The 22,347-nt window shown below is 48.4% G+C and overlaps 1 protein-coding gene across 1 annotated transcript in view; it reads left to right on the top strand.

The window, feature by feature from the left end:
* Positions 1-1,008: 1,008 nt before the first annotated feature.
* The window catches only part of LOC147737681 (uncharacterized), a 264,833-nt gene continuing 243,494 nt past the window's right edge, over positions 1,009-22,347 (top strand). The window contains exon 1 of the mRNA XM_086939919.1: positions 1,009-1,143. The gene's annotated coding sequence lies outside the window, so the exon portion shown is untranslated. The remainder of the gene's footprint in view (positions 1,144-22,347) is intronic.

Here is a 22,347-nt window from a genome sequence, read left to right as displayed (position 1 = left end):
GAATATTATCTTTCTGGGATTTTGGGTGGTTGCTGCGGTACTGCAGCAGGCTGTTTTTGTCAGTTGGCTTGGTGTATAATTCTACTTCCAACTTCCCCTCTGAGTTCTTTATCTTGATATCTAAAAAATCAACATTCATATTGCTATAGTTGGCCGCGAATTTCAAGTTGTTGTCGCCCAAATTAAGCCATTCTAAAAAGGAAACCAACTCCTCACTGGCACCGTTCCAGACAAAAATAATATCGTCTATGAAACGGTGCCAGTGGGTAACATTTTCGAAAAAGGGTGCTGCCTCATTGTGGATATGCTTGCATTCGAAGTTAGCCACATAGAGGCAGGCCAGACTCGGGGCACAGGTGGCCCCCATGCTGGTCCCCTTTACCTGTTTATAAAAGTCTTCCTTAAAGAGGAAAATATTATTTTTCAGGACCAATTCAATGCAGCCAACAATAAATGCTTTGTGGTCATTGCTCAAATCCATATCCCCCAGGATGGTCGAAATAACCCTGATGGTGTCATCCTGAGGGATATTGGTATACAAGGCCTCAATATCTAGAGTAACTAGATATTGAGTCTCCTTGTTGAAGGGCATGCCTTCAAAGATTGAGATTGTGTGGGCCGTATCCTTCAAATATGATTTTTGAGCCTGCACTATTGGACGTAAAAAGTAGTCCGCATATTTGCTGAGTGGTTCTAATAAAGACCCTAAACTACTCACAATCGGGCGTAGTGGGGGATTTTCGGTGTCCTTGTGGACCTTGGGTAATCCGTATATAGCTGGAATTATCGGATTAGTATTGAATAGAAATTTATATTCGTCATCACAGATTACACCAGCCTCTCTACCCTGATTCAAAAAGCTCGCAACCTCTTTCTTCAATTTGTCAACGGTCTTATATGACGTGGGGTTGTAATGGTCTACCACATCTAAAAGGCTTTGCATTTTCTTTTCATAGTCACTACTATTAAAAATAACAACCCCCCCCCCCCCTTATCAGCGAAGGAGGAGTCACCTACCTCGTGACTTCCAAAGACTTTTCCAGGACAACAACAAAGTGCAAACATCTGGTCCCAACACCAGATGGCGATCTATGCACAGTGTGTGACTCTGCAACTCTACATGCCAAGGACAGATGCATACTGGTAAGTAGCATTTCCCATTCCACCTGGCCCAACCACCAAATTACATATATATCATTGCAATTGATTAATACAGTCAATAGAAATTCAACAAAATTTAAAAAATAACCGTGTTTCAACAAATGCCTCCCATCTCTGAGGCAAATAATTGTCTTATTATTCCAATTAAGTTATTGTAAAAGGAAGATGTACCCTTCCTCATACAATTGTCTTCTTTCATTTAGAAAAAATCACAGTAGTAAATTCTAGGCAGCTTACTTCACAATGTGGTCCAAGTGTGACCTGGTATATATCCACCAACAATTAAACAAGTTTCTTTGGAGATCCTGTTATCAGTCTAAAAACAGAAGTCAATATATATAATAAGTGGACTATTTTGCTTAATTATTTAATGGAGCTATTACCTGCTTATACTTATCCACAGGACTAGATTTGGAGTTACTATAGTTCGAAGATCAAATGTCCTCCAGTCTTTGGCTTTGGGCAGTTTTTATGCTTCAGATCTAGACATAATTTACATATGTCATTTGTATTTAGTAGTTTCTATCTACACGCTGCACTACCTCAAGCCTTATTACGATTTAATCTAGATGGGCAACTTATAATCAGGTATCAATAAATACTGGGAACTGCTGTTATATTTCTACATCATATTATGGTTGCCTCACACACATATCTCTCGATGTATATCCAGGGTTAATACTAATAGAGGTATTGAGATGTTCTCATTCGATGGCTCAGCAAAACAAGTTCTTACAGTTGTGTTTAGCCGTACTGGGCAAAGTCTGACACAGGATTTGTTTACCGGCCTTGGTAATATAGGTTGTGTCATATTCAGTGTAAGAAAAAGGCAATATTAGTGCAAATTGACCAAAGTGAAACCTGTCTTCACTACAATTGCTACCTAAATGAATCGCAGACACGTAAAGTCTAGCATTCAGGTTATCATTAGAGAGACGCGCTTGAGTTTAGTACCATTCGTGCTAGCCTCACTTATTTCACAGATTCAATCCAGCGCAGTCTGTCGAACTCTCAGTGCGTCACGTCAGCGATAGCCTATATGTGCTGCACCACTGAGATTGAACCATGTGACCCGGAAGTGTAATCAACTCTGAGCAATACATGTTGCTCAAAAAGTGTCGGCCATCTTAAACACACCAGTTCATCATATATATTGATATATTTTCAATATCTTGCCAAAAAATTGTATAATCGAAACCGTATTTGTGAGCTGTTATTACCTCACTCAGTTTGTGAATCTAAATATTTAAATATCACACGGGACAGAAAATAAAAAGAGTATTGTCACCTGAGTGCCCAAAATATCAGTTGTGTAACACCTAATGTTGTTAATTAGATGTGTCTTGTTTATACGGTGCACAGTTAAATAAAAACGGACACAGATTATCGCCATCATTCGCGAGAATGTTATTCCACTATCTTGGAATGTCTAAATCAGGACATCATGTCATTTCTCTTGGACAAGCATTATGTTATACATTGTTTTTCTACTTCGGACACTCTCGGAAGTTAACACCCTCTCGTCTACCTGCTTCAATACCCTACGCATGCTTCTAAAGATCTTCCGTTGGATCCCCACCGAAACCAGGAAAACAGTTACACAGGCCCTTGTCACCAGCCGTCTGGACTACGGAAACACCCTCTACGCGGGAACCACAGCCAAGATCCTGAAGAGACTGCAGCGCATCCAGAATGCCTCAGCACGACTCATCCTGAACATCCCCCGCCGCAGCCACATCTCTTCCCACCTGAGAGACCTGCACTGGCTCCCAGTCAACAAGAGGATCACGTTCCGACTCCTCACCCACGCACACAAGGCTCTCCACGACACAGGCCCGAAATACCTCAACAGCCGCCTCACCTTCTACACACCCACCCGCCAGCTCCGTTCCGCCAGCCTCGCCCTCGCATCCGTCCCTTGGCCGCCCGGAAAGTAGTTGCCGCCATGGTGGAAAACTTCTTTCCAATGGAATCACCCGAGAGGGTCTCAAGGCGCTGAGGGGGGGGGGGCACTACTGCTCGAACAGCCAGGTCTTGAGTTGTTTCCTGAAGGAGAGATGGTCCAGGGTCTTCCGTAGGTGAGTGGGGAGGGAGTTCCATGTCTTGGCTGCCAGCTAGGAGAAGGATCTTCCTCGGATGGTGGACTTCCGAACTCGAGGGACGGATGCGAGGGCGAGGCTGACGGAACGGAGCTGGCGGGTGGGTGTGTAGAAGGTGAGGCGGCTGTTTAGGAATTTCGGGCCTGTTTCATGGAGAGCCTTGTGTTCGTCGGTGAGGAGTCGGAACGTGATCCTCTTGTTGACTGGGAGCCAGTGCAGGTCTTTCAGGTGGGTAGAGATGTGGCTGCGGCGGGGGATGTTCAGGATGAGTCGTGCTGAGGCATTCTGGATGCGCTGCAGTCTCTTCAGGATCTTGGCTGTGGTTCCCGCGTAGAGGGTGTTTCCGTAGTCCAGACAGCTGGTGACGAGGGCCTGTGTGACTGTTTTCCTGGTTTCGGTGGGGATCCAACGGAAGGTCTAGGGAGTCAGGGACCTTGGGAGGGGTAATGGCGACCGGGGGCCCTGTAGGTTGATGCAGGTTCTGGGCGCCCGGTACCGGGGAGAGGGATGGCGAAATGCGGGGATGGTCGCCTGGTGGTAGGGTCGAGTAGGGAGCGGGGCGGACAGGGGACGGGACGACCAGGGGTTTCTGGGTGCGGGGCTAGGCTATCGGGGTGCTGAGGAACGGGGGGAACCACGCCACAAGGCCAGGGCCAACACCATCGATCTGTAGTTATTGTGGATTAATTGGAGAAGAAATGGGATATCCGCCATCCAAATTTGGTCGGATGGATGGGAAGAGCGGTTGGCAGTGATCACTGCTTTTTTGAGCAATCTCTACCTGTGAAGGAGGATTTCCCTCTGTACTGCTTGTAAGAAACAGCCTGCGGTTGTCGAAATGACTGCTGGTCCAAGGAGGAGGAGTAGCGCGGTTGGCCTTGAAAGGGTTGGTCTTGCCGGTATTGGTTGTAACCTCCCCAAAAAAAAAGAGGAGACATGACCCCTCGCGGTACCAAAGGGCGGCTTTTTAAACTGTAGAGTGCCGAGAGCACTTGCTGGGTCAGTGTCTTTCTTTATTGCCTGGCGGGCGTCATCAATGTGCTGGCCAAAAAGTAATTCGCCGTCGTAAGGCATGTCAATAATCTTTGTTTGTACTTCTTGCTGAAAAGAAGTAGCTTTTAACCAGTCTTGACGTCAGAGGAAATATAACAGCAGTTCCCAGTATTTATTGCTACCTGATTATAAGGCCCTGCGAAACTTAGGCTTCAGACGCGCCATGCCCGGCTGGGGATAGAGGACTTCCTGAGTGAGATAAGACAAGGAGTTTCGATTGCACCTCCGGCCTCCCCTGGGAGACTGGTTTCTCTCACACCTCTGGCCTTCCCCTGTGGGCTGGTTTTGATCACACCTTTGGCCTTCCCGAGAACTGGCTCCAGACCCTGATGGGCGTCTGGGAATCCCCGGGCACATCTTCTAAAGGATTAAAGAGCCAGCCGACGGAACCCTCCAATGACCAGCCCTGAGGCAAGGGATCCCCGCCTGCGAGGGTCCGGACATCAAAGGGGCACTGCGCTATATCAAGGCTCGTCCAAGAACTAGTAGTCAGTTGTATCCTGGACAAGAGAGCCCTGCTGATCTGATCGCGGCTCAACCCTTGGGGAGAAGACTGGAAACCTGGACCTTATCGAGCCCTGCTGACGCTGTCACGGCTCATCCTCGTGAAGAAGGAACTGGAACCTCGGAGCCCTGCTGACCTCGTCGCGGCTCATCCTTGAACTCTAAAGGACATTCGTTGAACAACCTGAGCCCTGCTGACATGGTTGCGGCTCCTCAAGAACTGACAGACACTCTTTTCACTCCGGATCGAACCCTGCTGACCTCGTCACGGCTCAAGGAGTACTCTGGTCCGCCGGCTGGACCATTGACGCTACCACCACGACCGGGTTCGAGAAGAAGTGAGTAGAACAGCCAGTACGGTCGCCATCTTCCGTATCCCCCGGCTCCAGGATTGAGAGCTGTGTGCAGGGTACGCTTCGTGCTGGCCTAAAGATCGAGACTGTACCGCTTCCCTCTTCCTCATCACTGAGACTTTACGATCCCTCAATCGCATTTTGCATAAATCTCTACTGTTGATAAAGAACTTACTTATTGAAAGCAACTGTGTGGTGTCCGTTCATAAGTGGGGTGTGAACTCAGTGTGTACGATCCTAGACTCTAAGTCCTCCCCGGCGAGGACCTCACGTTAAGACTCGGCATTATTTGTGGGAGAGGTGGTTCACGGAGTGGTCGGGAGAGACTAACCTGGCCCTCTAGGATCGCCCCTTCTAACAGATGGGTTTTGGACATAGTGTCCAGAGGCCACACTCTGGAATTTGTGAAATTCCTTCAAATTCTCCCCCCAGAGTTCCTCCTCCTGCCCATCTGGGGGCCATCATAGACACACAGCAAACAAGGGCTTTTGTCTCAAACGGAAGGCAACAGCGGATTTCCAAACTGGCAACTCTCCTGCGCACAAAATAGTAAGTTTCTGTTCAACAGTTCAAATCGCTTCTGTAGATGCTGTCTTCCCCTATTCCCCTAATTCGCAACTGTTGCCTCAAAATGAGACCCTTAAAGGAGGAATTCGACAACGAGTGGCAACAAGTCTCCGCGTCCTTCGACAATGTCATCAACATCACGTCCCAGATACAAAGAGCATTGCTATGGTGGACTTGCATACCTAACATCTCAGCAGGCCGTTTGTTTGTAGTGGATGCTCCAAGTTTCATCCTCACGACAGATGCCTCTCTCGAATGGTGGGTAGCGCATCTTCAAGCCCTCACAGTCACGGGGAAATGGGACACCCACCAACTTGGCACATAAACCTTTTGGAGTTACTGGTGATATTCCTGGCTCTTAAGTCCTTTCGCACCTTCATTCAAGGAGCTTCAATGTTGATCCGAATGGACAACACAACAAGCATGCATTATAACAGAGGGCAGAAGGGCACGAAAAACGAGGGAAACAGGGCAGAAGGGCACAAAAAACGAGGGAAACCTCAGGCAGAAGGGCACAAAAAACAAGGGGAAAACGAGTGAAACAGAGGGCAGAAGGCCTCAAAAAACGAGGGAAACAGAGGCAGAAGGGCATGAAAAACGAGGGAAACAGAGGGCAGAAGGGCACAAAACAAGGGGAAAACGAGTGAAACAGAGAGCAGAAGGCCACAGAAAACAAGGGAAACAGGGCAGAAGGGCATGAAAAACAAGGGGAAAACGAGTGAAACAGAGGGCAGAAGGGCACAAAAACGAGGGGGAAACAGGTGGAACAGAGGGCAGAAAGGCACAAAAAACAAGGGAAACAGAGGGCAGAAGGGCACAAAAACAAGGGGAAAACAAGTGAAACAGGGCAGAAGGGCACAAAAACATGGGGAAAACGGGTGGAACAGAGGGCAGAAAGGCACAAAAAACGAGGGAAACAGAGGGCAGAAGGGCACAAAAAACAAGGGGAAAACAAGTGAAACAGAGGGCAGAAGGGCACGAGAAACAAGGGGAAAACGAGTGAAACAGAGAGCAGAAGGCCAAAAAAAACAAGTGAAACAGAGAGCAGAAGGCCACAAAAAACAAGGGAAACAGAGGGCAGAAGGGCACAAAAAACAAGGGTAAAACGAGTGAAACAGAGGGCAGAAGGCCACAAAAAACGAGGGGAAACAGAGGGCAGAAGGGCACAAAACAAGGGGAAAATGAGTGAAACAGAGAGCAGAAGGCCACAGAAAACAAGGGAAACAGGGCAGAAGGGCACAAAAAACAAGGGGAAAACGAGTGAAACAGAGGGCAGAAGGCCACAAAAACAAGGGGAAAACGGGTGGAACAGAGGGCAGAAAGGCACAAAAAATGAGGGAAACAGAGGGCAGAAGGGCACGAAAACAAGTGGAAAACGAGGACAGAAGGGCACGACAAATGAGGGAAACAGAGGGCAGAAGGGCACAAAAAAGAAGGGGAAAACGGGTGAAACAGAGGGCAGAAGGCCACAAAAAACGAGGGAAACAGAGGGCAGAAGGGCACGAAACACGAGGGAAACAGAGGGCAGAAGGGCACGAAAAACAAGTGGAAAACGAATGAAACAGAGGGCAGAAGGGCACGAAAAATGACGAAAACAGAGGGTAGAAGGGCACAAAAAACAAGTGGAAAACGAGGGCAGAAGGGCACGACAAACGAGGGAAACAGAGCGCAGAAGGACACAAAAAACAAGGGGAAAACGGGGGAAACAGGGCAGAAGGCCACAAAAAACAAGGGAAACAGAGGGCAGAAGGGCACGAAACACGAGGGAAACACAGGGCAGAAGGGCACGAAAAACGAGGGAAACAGAGTGCAGAAGGGCCCAAACAAAAAACGAGAGAAACAGAGGGCAGAAGGGCACAAAACAAGGGGAAAACGAGTGAAACAGAGAGCAGAAGGCCACAAAAACAAGGGAAAAAGAGGGCAGAAATGCACAAAAAACAAAGGGAAAATGAGTGAAACAGGGCAGATGGCCACAAAAAACGAGGGAAACAGAGGGCAGAAGGGCACAAAAAACAAGGGGAAAACGAGTGAAACAGAGAGCAAAAGGCCACAAAAAACAAGGAAAACAGAGGGCAGAAGGGCACGAAAAACAAGTGGAAAACGAGTGAAACAGGGCAGAAGGACACATAAAAAGAGGGAAACAGAAGGCAGAAGGGCACGGAAAGCAAGGGGAAAACGAGTGCAACAGAGGACAGAAGGCCACAAAAAACGAGTGAAACAGAGGGCAGAAGGGCACGAAAAACGAGGGAAACAGGGCAGAAGGGCACAAAAAACGAGGAAAACCACGGGCAGAAGGGCACAAAAAACAAGGGGAAAACGAGTGAAACAGAGGGCAGAAGGGCACAAAAAACGAGGGAAACAGAGGCAGAAGGGCACAAAACAAGGGGAAAACGAGTGAAACAGAGAGCAGAAGGCCACAGAAAACAAGGAAAACAGGGTAGAAGGGCACGAAAAACAAGGGGAAAACGAGTGAAACAGGGCAGAAGGGCACAAGAACAAGGGGAAAACGGGTGGAACAGAGGGCAGAAGGGCACAAAAAACAAGGGGAAAACGAGTGAAACAGAGGGCAGAAGGGCACAAAAACATGGGGAAAACGGGTGGAACAGAGGGCAGAAAGGCACAAAAAACAAGGGAAACAGAGGGCAGAAGGGGTCAAAAAACAAGGGGAAAACGAGTGAAACAGAGGGCAGACGGGCACAAAAAACAAGGGGGAAAAGAGTGAAACAGAGAGCAGAAGGCCAAAAAAACAGTGAAACAGAGAGCAGAAGGCCACAAAAAACAAGGGAAACAGAGGGCAGAAGGGCACGAAAAACGAGGGAAACAGAGGGCAGAAGGGCACGAAAAACGAGGGAAACAGAGGGCAGAAGGGCACAAAACAATGGGAAAATGAGTGAAACAGAGAGCAGAAGGCCACATAAAACAAGGGAAACATGGCAGAAGGGCACAAAAAACAAGGGGAAAACGAGTGAAACAGAGGGCAGAAGGCCACAAAAACAAGGGGAAAACGGGTGGAACAGAGGGCAGAAAGGCACAAAAAACGAGGGAAACAGAGGGCAGAAGGGCACGAAACACGAGGGAAACAGAGGGCAGAAGGGCACGAAAAATGAGGGAAACAGAGTGCAGAAGGGCACAAACAAAAAACGAGGGAAACAGAGGGCAGAAGGGCACAAAACAAGGAGAAAACGAGTGAAACAGAGGGCAGATGGCCACAAAAACGAGGGAAACAGAGGGCAGAAGGGCACAAAAAAACAAGGGGAAAAGGAGTGAAACAGGGCAGAAGGCCACATAAAAAGAGGGAAACAGAAGGCAGAAGGGCACGGAAAACAAGGGGAAAACGAGTGCAACAGAGGACAGAAGGCCACAAAAAACGAGGGAAACAAGAGGGCAGAAGGGCACGAAAAACGGGGGAAACGGGGCAGAAGGGCACAAAAAACGAGGGGAACAGAGGGCAGAAGGGCACAAAAAACAAGGGGAAAACGAGTGAAACAGAGGGCAGAAGGCCTCAAAAAACGAGGAAAACAGAGGCAGAAGGGCACGAAAAACGACGGAAACAGAGGGCAGAAGGGCACAAAACAAGTGGAAAACGAGTGAAACAGAGAGCAGAAGGCCTCAGAAAACAAGGGAAACAGGGCAGAAGAGCACGAAAAACAAGGGGAAAACGAGTGAAACAGAGGGAAGAAGGGCACAAAAACAAGGGGAAAATGGGTGGAACAGAGGGCAGAAAAGCACAAAAAACTAGGGAAAAAGAGGGCAGAACGGCACAAAAAACAAGGGGAAAACGAGTGAAACAGAGGGCAGAAGGGCAAAAAACAAGGGGAAAACTGGTGGAACAGAGGGCAGAAAGGCACAAAAAATGAGGGAAACAGAGGGCAGAAGGGCACAAAAAACAAGGGGAAAACGAGTGAAACAGAGGGCAGAAGGGCACCAAAAACAAGAGGTAAACGAGTGAAACAGAGAGCAGAAGGCCAAAAAAAACAAGTGAAACAGAGAGCAGAAGGCCACAAAAAACGATGGAAACAGAGGGCAGAAGGGCACAAAAAACAATGGGAAAATGAGTGAAACAGAGAGCAGAAGCCCACAGAAAACAAGGGAAGCAGGGCAGAAGGGCACAAAAAACAAGGGGAAAACGAGTGAAACAGAGGGCAGAAGGCCACAAAAACAAGGGGAAAACGGGTGGAACAGAGGGCAGAAAGGCACAAAAAAACGAGGGAAACAGGTCAGAAGGGCACGTAACACGAGGGAAACAGAGGGCAGAAGGGCACAAAAAACAATGGGAAAACGAGTGAAACAGAGGGCAGAAGGCCTCAAAAAACGAGGGAAACAGAGGCAGAAGGGCACGAAAAACGAGGGAAACAGAGGGCAGAAGGGCACAAAACAAGTGGAAAACGAGTGAAACAGAGAGCAGAAGGCCACAGAAAACAAGGGAAACAGGGCAGAAGGGCACGAAAAACAAGGGGAAAACGAGTGAAACAGAGGGCAGAAGGGCACAAAAATAAGGGGAAAATGGGTGGAACAGAGGGCAGAAAGGCACAAAAAACTAGGGAAACAGAGGGCAGAACAGCACAAAAAACAAGGGGAAAACGAGTGAAACAGAGGGCAGAAGGGCACAAAAACATGGGGAAAACGGGTGGAACAGAGGGCAGAAAGGCACAAAAAACAAGGGAAACAAAGGGCGGAAGGGCTCAAAAAACACGGGGAAAACGAGTGAAACAGAGGGCAGAAGGGCACAAAAAACAAGGGGAAAAGAGTGAAACAGAGAGCAGAAGGCCAAAAAAAACCAGTCCAACAGAGAGCAGAAGGCCACAAAAAACAAGGGAAACAGAGGGCAGAAGGGCACGAAAAACAAGGGGAAAACGAGTGAAACAGAGGGCAGAAGGCCACAAAAAACGAGGGAAACAGAGGGCAGAAGGGCACAAAACAAGGGGAAAATGAGTGAAACAGAGAGCAGAAGGCCACAGGAAACAAGGGAAACATGACAGAAGGGCACAAAAAACAAGGGGAAAACGAGTGAAACAGAGGGCAGAAGGGCAAAAAAAACAAGGGAAACAGAGGGCAGAAAGGCACAAAAAACAAGGGGAAAACGAGTGAAACAGGGCAGATGGCCACAAAAACGAGGGAAACAGAGGGCAGAAGGGCACAAAAAACAAGGGGAAAAGGAGTGAAACAGGGCAGAAGGCCACATAAAAAGAGGGAAACAGAAGGCAGAAGGGCACTGAAAACAAGGGGAAAACGAGTGCAACAGAGGACAGAAAGGCACAAAAAAACGAGGGAAACAGGTCAGAAGGGCACGAAACACGAGGGAAACAGAGGGCAGAAGCGCACGAAAAATGAGGGAAACAGAATGCAGAAGGGCACAAACAAAAAACGAGGGAAACAGAGGGCAGAAGGGCACAAAACAAGGAGAAAACGAGTGAAACAGAGGGCAGAAGGTCACAAAAAACAAGGGAAACAGAGGGCAGAAAGGCACAAAAAACAAGGGGAAAACAAGTGAAACAGGGCAGATGGCCACAAAAACGAGGGAAACAGAGGGCAGAAGGGCGAAAAAAACAAGGGGAAAAGGAGTGAAACAGGGCTGAAGGCCACATAAAAAGAGGGAAACAGAAGGCAGAAGGGCACTGAAAACAAGGGGAAAACGAGTGCAACAGAGGACAGAAGGCCACAAAAAACGAGGGAAACAAGAGGGCAGAAGGGCACGAAAAACGGGGGAAACGGGGCAGAAGGGCACAAAAAACGAGGGGAACAGAGGGCAGAAGGGCACAAAAAACAAGGGGAAAACGAGTGAAACAGAGGGCAGAAGGCCTCAAAAAACGAGGAAAACAGAGGCAGAAGGGCACGAAAAACGAGGGAAACAGAGGGCAGAAGAGCACAAAACAAGTGGAAAACGAGTGAAACAGAGAGCAGAAGGCCTCAGAAAACAAGGGAAACAGGGCAGAAGAGCACGAAAAACAAGGGGAAAACGAGTGAAACAGAGGGCAGAAGGGCAAAAAACAAGGGGAAAACGGGTGGAACAGAGGGCAGAAAGGCACAAAAAATTAGGGAAACAGAGGGCAGAAGGGCACAAAAAACAAGGGGAAAACGAGTGAAACAGAGGGCAGAAGGGCACAAAAAACAAGGGGGAAACGAGTGAAACAGAGAGCAGAAGGCCAAAAAAACAAGTGAAACAGAGAGCAGAAGGCCACAAAAAACGAGGGAAACAGAGGGCAGAAGGGCACAAAAAACAATGGGAAAATGAGTGAAACAGAGAGCAGAAGCCCACCGCAAACAAGGGAAACAGGGCAGAAGGGCACAAAAAACAAGGGGAAAACGAGTGAAACAGAGGGCAGAAGGCCACAAAAACAAGGGGAAAACGGGTGGAACAGAGGGCAGAAAGGCACAAAAAAACGAGGGAAACAGGTCAGAAGGGCACGAAACACGAGGGAAACAGGGCAGAAGGGCACAAAAAACAAGGGAAAAACGAGTGAAACAGAGGGCAGAAGGCCTCAAAAAACGAGGGAAACAGAGGCAGAAGGGCATGAAAAACGAGGGAAACAGAGGGCAGAAGGGCACAAAACAAGTGGAAAACGAGTGAAACAGAGAGCAGAAGGCCACAGAAAACAAGGGAAACAGGGCAGAAGGGCACGAAAAACAAGGGGAAAACGAGTGAAACAGAGGGCAGAAGGGCACAAAAACAAGGGGAAAATGGGTGGAACAGAGGGCAGAAAGGCACAAAAAACTAGGGAAACAGAGGGCAGAACGGCACAAAAAACAAGGGGAAAACGAGTGAAACAGAGGGCAGAAGGGCACAAAAACATGGGGAAAACGGGTGGAACAGAGGGCAGAAAGGCACAAAAAACAAGGGAAACAGAGGGCAGAAGGGCACGAAAAACAAGGGGAAAACGAGTGAAACAGAGGGCAGAAGGCCACAAAAACGAGTGAAAAAGGGCAGAAGGGCACAAAAACATGGGGAAAACGGGTGGAACAGAGGGCAGAAGGGCACAAAAAACAAGGGGAAAAAGAGTGAAACAGAGAGCAGACGGCCAAAAAAAACCAGTGAAACAGAGAGCAGAAGGCCACAAAAAACAAGGGAAACAGAGGGCAGAAGGGCACGAAAAACAAGGGGAAAACGAGTGAAACAGAGGGCAGAAGGCCACAAAAAATGAGGGAAACAGCGCAGAAGGGCACGAAAAACGAGGGAAACAGAGGGCAGAAAGGCACAAAACAAGGGGAAAATGAGTGAAACAGAGAGCAGAAGGCCACAGGAAACAAGGGAAACATGGCAGAAGGGCACAAAAAACAAGGGGAAAACGAGTGAAACAGAGGGCAGAAGGCCACAAAAACAAGGGGAAAACGGGTGGAACATAGGGCAGAAAGGCACAAAAAATGAGGGAAAAAGAGGGCAGAAGGGCACGTAACACGAGGGAAACAGAGGGCAGAAGGGCACGAAAAATGAGGGAAACAGAGTGCAGAAGGGCACAAACAAAAAACGAGGGAAACAGAGGGCAGAAGGGCACAAAACAAGGGGAAAACGAGTGAAACAGAGAGCAGAAGGTCACAAAAAACAAGGGAAACAGAGGGCAGAAAGGCACGAAAAACAAGGGGAAAACGAGTGAAACAGGGCGGATGGCCACAAAAACGAGGGGAAACAGAGGGCAGAAGGGCACAAAACACAAGGGGAAAAGGAGTGAAACAGGGCAGAAGGCCAAATAAAAAGAGGGAAACAGAAGGCAGAAGGGCACGGAAAATAAGGGGAAAACGAGTGCAACAGAGGACAGAAGGCCACAAAAACCGAGGGAAACAAGAGGGCAGAAGGGCACGAAAAACGGGGGAAACGGGGCAGAAGGGCACAAAAAACGAGGGGAACAGAGGGCAGAAGGGCAAAAAACAAGGAGAAAACGAGTGAAACAGAGGGCAGAAGGCTTCAAAAAACGAGGAAAACAGAGGCAGAAGGGCACGAAAAACGAGGGAAACAGAGGGCAGAAGGGCACAAAACAAGTGGAAAATGAGTGAAACAGAGGGCAGAAAAGCACAAAAAACTAGGGAAAAAGAGGGCAGAACGGCACAAAAAACAAGGGGAAAACGAGTGAAACAGGGCAGAAGGGCACAAAAACAAGGCGAAAACGGGTGGAACAGAGGGCAGAAAGGCACAAAAAACGAGGGAAACAGAGGGCAGAAGGGCACAAAAAACAAGGGGAAAACGAGTGAAACAAAGGGCAGAAGGGCACAAAAACAAGGGGGAAACGAGTGAAACAGAGAGCAGAAGGCAAAAAAAGATAAGTGAAACAGAGAGTAGAAGGCCACAAAAAACGAGGGAAACAGAGGGCAGAAGGGCACAAAAAACAATGGGAAAACAAGTGAAACGGAGGGCAGAAGGCCACAAAAAACGAGGCAAACAGAAGGCAGAAGGGCACAAAACAAGGGGAAAATGAGTGAAACAGAGAGCAGAAGCCCACAGAAAACAAGGAAAACAGGGCAGAAGGGCACAAAAAACTAGGGGAAAACGAGTGAAACAGAGGGCAGAAGGCCACAAAAACAAGGGGAAAAGGGGTGGAACAGAGGGCAGAAAGGTACAAAAAACGAGGGAAACAGAGGGCAGAAGGGCACAAAAAACAAGGGGAAACAAGTGAAACAGAGGGCAGAAGGGCACAAAAAACAAGGGGGAAACTAGTGAAACAGAAAGCAGAAGGCCAAAAAAAACAAGTGAAACAGAGCAGAAGGCCACAAAAAACGAGGGAAACAGAGGGCAGAAGGGCACAAAAACAAGGGGAAAACGGGTGGAACAGAGGGCAGAAAGGCACAAAAAACGAGGGAAACAGAGGGCAGAAGGGCACAAAAAACAAGGGGAAACGAGTGAAACAGGGCAGAAGGGCACAAAAACATGGGGAAAACGGGTGGAACTTAGGGCAGAAAGGCACAAAAAACAAGGGAAACAGAGGGCAGAAGGGCTAAAAAAACAAGGGGAAAACGAGTGAAACAGAGGGCAGAAGGGCACAAAAAACAAGGGAAAAAGGAGTGAAACAGAGAGCAGAAGGCCAAAAAAAACAGTGAAACAGAGAGCAGAAGGCCACAAAAAACAACTGAAACAGAGGGCAGAAGGGCACGAAAAACAAGGGGAAAATGGGTGGAACAGAGGGCAGAAAGGCACAAAAAACTAGGGAAACAGAGGGCAGAAGGGCACAAAAACAAGGGGAAAATGGGTGGAACAGAGGGCAGAAAGGCACAAAAAACTAGGGAAACAGAGGGCTGAACGGCACAAAAAACAAGGGGAAAACGAGTGAAACAGAGGGCAGAAGGGCACAAAAACAAGGGGAAAACGGGTGGAACAGAGGGCAGAAAGGCACAAAAAACGAGGGAAACAGAGGGCAGAAGGGCACAAAAAACAAGGGGAAAACAAGTGAAACAGAGGGCAGAAGGGCACAAAAAACAAGGGGGAAACGAGTGAAACAGAGAGCAGAAGGCCAAAAAAAACAAGTGAAACAGAGCAGAAGGCCACAAAAAACGAAGGAAACAGAGGGCAGAAGGGCACAAAAACAAAGGGAAAACGGGTGGAACAGAGGGCAGAAAGGCACAAAAAACGAGGGAAACAGAGGGCAGAAGGGCACAAAAAAACAAGGGGAAAACGAGTGAAACAGAGAGCAGAAGGCCAAAAAAACAGTAAAACAGAGAGCAGAAGGCCACAAAAAACAAGGGAAACAGAGGGCAGAAGGGCACAAAAAACAAGGGGAAAACGAGTGAAACAGAGGTCAGACGGCCTCAAAAAACGAGGGAAACAGAGGGCAGAAGGGGACGAAAAACGAGGGAAACAGAGGGCACAAGGGCACAAAACAAGGGAAAATGAGTGAAACAGAGAGCAGAAGGCCACAGAAAACAAGGGAAACATGGCAGAAGGGCACAAAAAACAAGGGGAAAACGAGTGAAACAGAGGGCAGAAGGCCACAAAAACAAGGGGAAAACGGGTGGAACAGAGGGCAGAAAGGCACAAAAAACGAGGGAAACAGAGGGCAGAAGGGCACGAAACACGAGGGAAACAGAGGGCAGAAGGGCACGAAAAATGAGGTAAACAGAGTGCAGAAGGGCTCAAACAAAAAACGAGGGGAAACAGAGGGCAGAAGGGCACAAAACAAGGGGAAAACGAGTGAAACAGAGAGCAAAAGGTCTCAAAAACAAGGGAAACAGAGGGCAGAAAGGCACGAAAAACAAGGGGAAAACGAGTGAAACAGGGCAGATGGCCACAAAAACGAGGGAAACAGAGGGCAGAAGGGCACAAAAAACAAGGGGAAAAGGAGTGAAACAGGGCAGAAGGCCACATAAAAAGAGGGAAACAGAAGGTAGAAGGGCACGGAAAACAAGGGGAAAACGAGTGCAACAGAGGACAGAAGGCCACAAAAAACGAGGGAAACAAGAGTGCAGAAGGGCACGAAAAACGGGGGAAACGGGGCAGAACGGCACAAAAAACGAGGGGAACAGAGGGCAGAAGGGCACAAAAAACAAGGGGAAAACGAGTGAAACAGAGGCAGAAGGCCTCAAAAAACGAGGGAAACAGGCAGATGGGCATGAAAAACGAGGGAAACAGAGGGCAGAAGGGCACAAAACAAGTGGAAAACGAGTGAAACAGAGAGCAGAAGGCCACAGAGAACAAGGGTAACAGGGCAGAAGGGCACGAAAAACAAGGGGGAAACAGAGGGCAGAAGGGCACAAAAACAAGGGGAAAACGGGTGGAACAGAGGGCAGAAAGGCACAAAAAACAAGGGAAACAGAGGGCAGAAGGGCACAAAAAACAATGGGAAAACAAGTGAAACAGAGGGCAGAAGGGCACAAAAAACGAGGCAAACAGAGGGCAGAAGGGCACAAAACAAGGGGAAAATGAGTGAAACAGAGAGCAGAAGCCCACAGAAAACAAGGGAAACAGGGCAGAAGGGCACAAAAAACAAGGGGAAAACGAGTGAAACAGAGGGCAGAAGGCCACAAAAACAAGGGGAAAACGGGTGGAACATAGGACAGAAAGGCCTCAAAAAACGAGGGAAACAGAGGCAGAAGGGCACGAAAAACGAGGGAAACAGAGGGCAGAAGGGCACAAAACAAGGGGAAAACGAGTGAAACAGAGAGCAGAAGGCCACAGAAAACAAGGGAAACAGGCAGAAGGGCACGAAAAACAAGGGGAAAACGAGTGAAACAGAGGGCAGAAGGGCACAAAAACAAGGGGGAAATGGGTGGAACAGAGGGCAGAAAGGCACAAAAAACTAGGGAAACAGAGGGCAGAACGGCTCAAAAAACAAGGGGGAAACGAGTGAAACAGAGGGCAGAAGGGCAAAAAAAACAAGGGGAAAACGGGTGGAACAGAGGGCAGAAAGGCACAAAAAACAAGGGAAACAGAGGGCAGAAGGGCACAAAAAAACAAGGGGAAAACAAGTGAAACAGAGGGCAGAAGGGCACAAAAAACAAGGGGGAAACGAGTGAAACAGAGAGCAGAAGGCCAAAAAAAACAAGTGAAACAGAGAGCAGAAGGCCACAAAAAACGAGGGAAACAGAGGGCAGAAGGGCACAAAAAACAATGGGAAAACAAGTGAAACAGAGGGCAAAAGGCCACAAAAAACGAGGCAAACAGGGCAGAAGGGCACAAAACAAGGGGAAAATGAGTGAAACAGAGAGCAGAAGCCCACAGAAAACAAGGGAAACAGGGCAGAAGGGCACAAAAAACAAGGGGAAAACGAGTGAAACAGAGGGCAGAAGGCCTCAAAAAACGAGGGGAAACAGAGGCAGAAGGGCACGAAAAACGAGGGAAACAGAGGGCAGAAGGGCACAAAACAAGTGGAAAATGAGTGAAACAGAGAGCAGAAGGCCACAGAAAACAAGGGAAACAGGGCAGAAGGGCACGAAAAACAAGGGGAAAACGAGTGAAACAGAGGGCAGAAGGGCACAAAAACAAGGGGAAAATGGGTGGAACAGAGGGCAGAAAGGCACAAAAAACTAGGGAAACAGAGGGCAGAACAGCACAAAAAACAAGGGGAAAACGAGTGAAACAGAGGGCAGAAGGGCACAAAAACATGGGGAAAACGGGTGGAACAGAGGGCAGAAAGGCACAAAAAACAAGGGAAACAAAGGGCAGAAGGGCTCAAAAAACACGGGGAAAACGAGTGAAACAGAGGGCAGAAGGGCACAAAAAACAAGGAAAAAGAGTGAAACAGAGAGCAGAAAGCCAAAAAAAACCAGTGCAACAGAGAGCAGAAGGCCACAAAAAACAAGGGAAACAGAGGGCAGAAGGGCACGAAAAACAAGGGGAAAACGAGTGAAACAGAGGGCAGAAGGCCACAAAAAACGAGGGAAACAGAGGGCAGAAGGGCACGAAAAACGAGGGAAACAGAGGGCAGAAGGGCACAAAACAAGGGGAAAATGAGTGAAACAGAGAGCAGAAGGCCACAGGAAACAAGGGAAACATGACAGAAGGGCACAAAAAACAAGGGGAAAACGAGTGAAACAGAGGGCAGAAGGCCACAAAAACAAGGGGAAACGCTTGGAACAGAGGGCAGAAAGGCACAAAAAACGAGGGAAACAGAGGGCAGAAGGGCACGAAACACGAGGGAAACAGAGGGCAGAAGGGCACGAAAAATGAGGGAAACAGAATGCAGAAGGGCACAAACAAAAAACGAGGGAAACAGAGGGCAGAAGGGCACAAAACAAGGAGAAAACGAGTGAAACAGAGGCAGAAGGTCACAAAAAACAAGGGAAACAGAGGGCAGAAAGGCACAAAAAACAAGGGGAAAAACGAGTGAAACAGGGCAGATGGCCACAAAAACGAGGGAAACAGAGGGCAGAAGGGCACAAAAAACAAGGGGAAAAGGAGTGAAACAGGGCAGAAGGCCACATAAAAAGAGGGAAACAGAAGGCAGAAGGGCACTGAAAACAAGGGAAAACGAGTGCAACAGAGGACAGAAGGCCACAAAAAACGAGGGAAACAAGAGGGCAGAAGGGCACGAAAAACGGGGGAAACGGGGCAGAAGGGCACAAAAAACGAGGGGAACAGAGGGCAGAAGGGCACAAAAAACAAGGGGAAAACGAGTGAAACAGAGGGCAGAAGGCCTCAAAAAACGAGGGAAACAGGCAGATGGGCATGAAAAACGAGGGAAACAGAGGGCAGAAGGGCATAAAACAAGTGGAAAAACGAGTGAAACAGAGAGCAGAAGGCCACAGAAAACAAGGGAAACAGGGCAGAAGGGCACGAAAAACAAGGGGGAAACAGAGGGCAGAAGGGCACAAAAACAAGGGGAAAACGGGTGGAACAGAGGGCAGAAAGGCACAAAAAACAAGGGAAACAGAGGGCAGAAGGGCACAAAAAACAATGGGAAAACAAGTGAAACAGAGGGCAGAAGGGCACAAAAAACGAGGCAAACAGAGGGCAGAAGGGCACAAAACAAGGGGAAAATGAGTGAAACAGAGAGCAGAAGCCCACAGAAAACAAGGGAAACAGGGCAGAAGGGCACAAAAAACAAGGGGAAAACGAGTGAAACAGAGGGCAGAAGGCCACAAAAACAAGGGGAAAACGGGTGGAACATAGGACAGAAAGGCCTCAAAAAACGAGGGAAACAGAGGCAGAAGGGCACGAAAAACGAGGGAAACAGAGGGCAGAAGGGCACAAAACAAGGGGAAAACGAGTGAAACAGAGAGCAGAAGGCCACAGAAAACAAGGGAAACAGGCAGAAGGGCACGAAAAACAAGGGGAAAACGAGTGAAACAGAGGGCAGAAGGGCACAAAAACAAGGGGGAAATGGGTGGAACAGAGGGCAGAAAGGCACAAAAAACTAGGGAAACAGAGGGCAGAACCGGCTCAAAAAACAAGGGGGAAACGAGTGAAACAGAGGGCAGAAGGGCAAAAAAAACAAGGGGAAAACGGGTGGAACAGAGGGCAGAAAGGCACAAAAAACAAGGGAAACAGAGAGAGCAGAAGGCCACAAAAAACGAGGGAAACAGAGGGCAGAAGGGCACAAAAAACAATGGGAAAACAAGTGAAACAGAGGGCAAAAGGCCACAAAAAACGAGGCAAACAGGGCAGAAGGGCACAAAACAAGGGGAAAATGAGTGAAACAGAGAGCAGAAGCCCACAGAAAACAAGGGAAACAGGGCAGAAGGGCACAAAAAACAAGGGGAAAACGAGTGAAACAGAGGGCAGAAGGCCTCAAAAAACGAGGGAAACAGAGGCAGAAGGGCACGAAAAGCGAGGGAAACAGAGGGCAGAAGGGCACAAAACAAGTGGAAAACGAGTGAAACAGAGAGCAGAAGGCCACAGAAAACAAGGGAAACAGGGCAGAAGGGCACGAAAAACAAGGGGAAAACGAGTGAAACAGAGGGCAGAAGGGCACAAAAACAAGGGGAAAATGGGTGGAACAGAGGGCAGAAAGGCACAAAAACTAGGGAAACAGAGGGCAGAACAGCACAAAAAACAAGGGGAAAACGAGTGAAACAGAGGGCAGAAGGGCACAAAAACATGGGGAAAACGGGTGGAACAGAGGGCAGAAAGGCACAAAAAACAAGGGAAACAAAGGGCAGAAGGGCTCAAAAAACACGGGGAAAACGAGTGAAACAGAGGGCAGAAGGGCACAAAAAACAAGGGGAAAAAGAGTGAAACAGAGAGCAGAAGGCCAAAAAAAACCAGTGCAACAGAGAGCAGAAGGCCACAAAAAACAAGGGAAACAGAGGGCAGAAGGGCACGAAAAACAAGGGGAAAACGAGTGAAACAGAGGGCAGAAGGCCACAAAAAACGAGGGAAACAGAGGGCAGAAGGGCACGAAAAACGAGGGAAACAGAGGGCAGAAGGGCACAAAACAAGGGGAAAATGAGTGAAACAGAGAGCAGAAGGCCACAGGAAACAAGGGAAACATGACAGAAAGGCACAAAAAACAAGGGGAAAACGAGTGAAACAGAGGGCAGAAGGCCACAAAAACAAGGGGAAACGCTTGGAACAGAGGGCAGAAAGGCACAAAAAACGAGGGAAACAGAGGGCAGAAGGGCACGAAACACGAGGGAAACAGAGGGCAGAAGGGCACGAAAAATGAGGGAAACAGAATGCAGAAGGGCACAAACAAAAAACGAGGGAAACAGAGGGCAGAAGGGCACAAAACAAGGAGAAAACGAGTGAAACAGAGGGCAGAAGGTCACAAAAAACAAGGGAAACAGAGGGCAGAAAGGCACAAAAAACAAGGGGAAAACGAGTGAAACAGGGCAGATGGCCACAAAAACGAGGAAACAGAGGGCAGAAGGGCACAAAAAACAAGGGGAAAAGGAGTGAAACAGGGCAGAAGGCCACATAAAAAGAGGGAAACAGAAGGCAGAAGGGCACTGAAAACAAGGGGAAAACGAGTGCAACAGAGGACAGAAGGCCACAAAAAACGAGGGAAACAAGAGGGCAGAAGGGCACGAAAAACGGGGGAAACGGGGCAGAAGGGCACAAAAAACGAGGGGAACAGAGGGCAGAAGGGCACAAAAAACAAGGGGAAAACGAGTCAAACAGAGGGCAGAAGGCCTCAAAAAACGAGGAAAACAGAGGCAGAAGGGCACGAAAAACGAGGGAAACAGAGGGCAGAAGGGCACAAAACAAGTGGAAAACGAGTGAAACAGAGAGCAGAAGGCCTCAGAAAACAAGGGAAACAGGGCAGAAGAGCACAAAAAACAAGGGGAAAACGAGTGAAACAGAGGGCAGAAGGGCAAAAAACAAGGGGAAAACGGGTGGAACAGAGGGCAGAAAGGCACAAAAAATGAGGGAAACAGAGGGCAGAAGGGCACAAAAAACAAGGGGAAAACGAGTGAAACAGAGGGCAGAAGGGCACAAAAAACAAGGGGGAAACGAGTGAAACAGAGAGCAGAAGGCCAAAAAAACAAGTGAAACAGAGAGCAGAAGGCCACAAAAAACGAGGGAAACAGAGGGCAGAAGGGCACAAAAAACAATGGGAAATGAGTGAAACAGAGAGCAGAAGCCCACCGCAAACAAGGGAAACAGGGCAGAAGGGCACAAAAAACAAGGGGAAAACGAGTGAAACAGAGGGCAGAAGGCCACAAAAACAAGGGGAAAACGGGTGGAACAGAGGGCAGAAAGGCACAAAAAAACGAGGGAAACAGGTCAGAAGGGCACGAAACACGAGGGAAACAGAGGGCAGAAGGGCACGAAAAATGAGGGAAACAGAATGCAGAAGGGCACAAACAAAAAACGAGGGAACAGAGGGCAGAAGGGCACAAAACAAGGAGAAAACGAGTGAAACAGAGGGCAGAAGGTCACAAAAAACAAGGGAAACAGAGGACAGAAAGGCACAAAAAACAAGGGGAAAACGAGTGAAACAGGGCAGATGGCCACAAAAACGAGGGAAACAGAGGGCAGAAGGGCACAAAAAACAAGGGGAAAAGGAGTGAAACAGGGCTGAAGGCCACATAAAAAGAGGGAAACAGAAGGCAGAAGGGCACTGAAAACAAGGGAAAATGAGTGCAACAGAGGACAGAAGGCCACAAAAAACGAGGGAAACAAGAGGGCAGAAGGGCACAAAAAACAAGGGGAAAACGAGTGAAACAGAGGGCAGAAGGCCTCAAAAAACGAGGAAACAGAGGCAGAAGGGCACGAAAAACGAGGGAAACAGAGGGCAGAAGGGCACAAA

The sequence above is a fragment of the Lissotriton vulgaris genome, chromosome 1_1 (genome assembly GCF_964263255.1).
Source record: "Lissotriton vulgaris chromosome 1_1, aLisVul1.2, whole genome shotgun sequence".
Classification (NCBI taxonomy): Eukaryota; Metazoa; Chordata; class Amphibia; order Caudata; family Salamandridae; genus Lissotriton; species Lissotriton vulgaris.
Note: the sequence above shows the minus strand (reverse complement) of the source record. Positions and strands in the feature narration are given on the sequence as shown.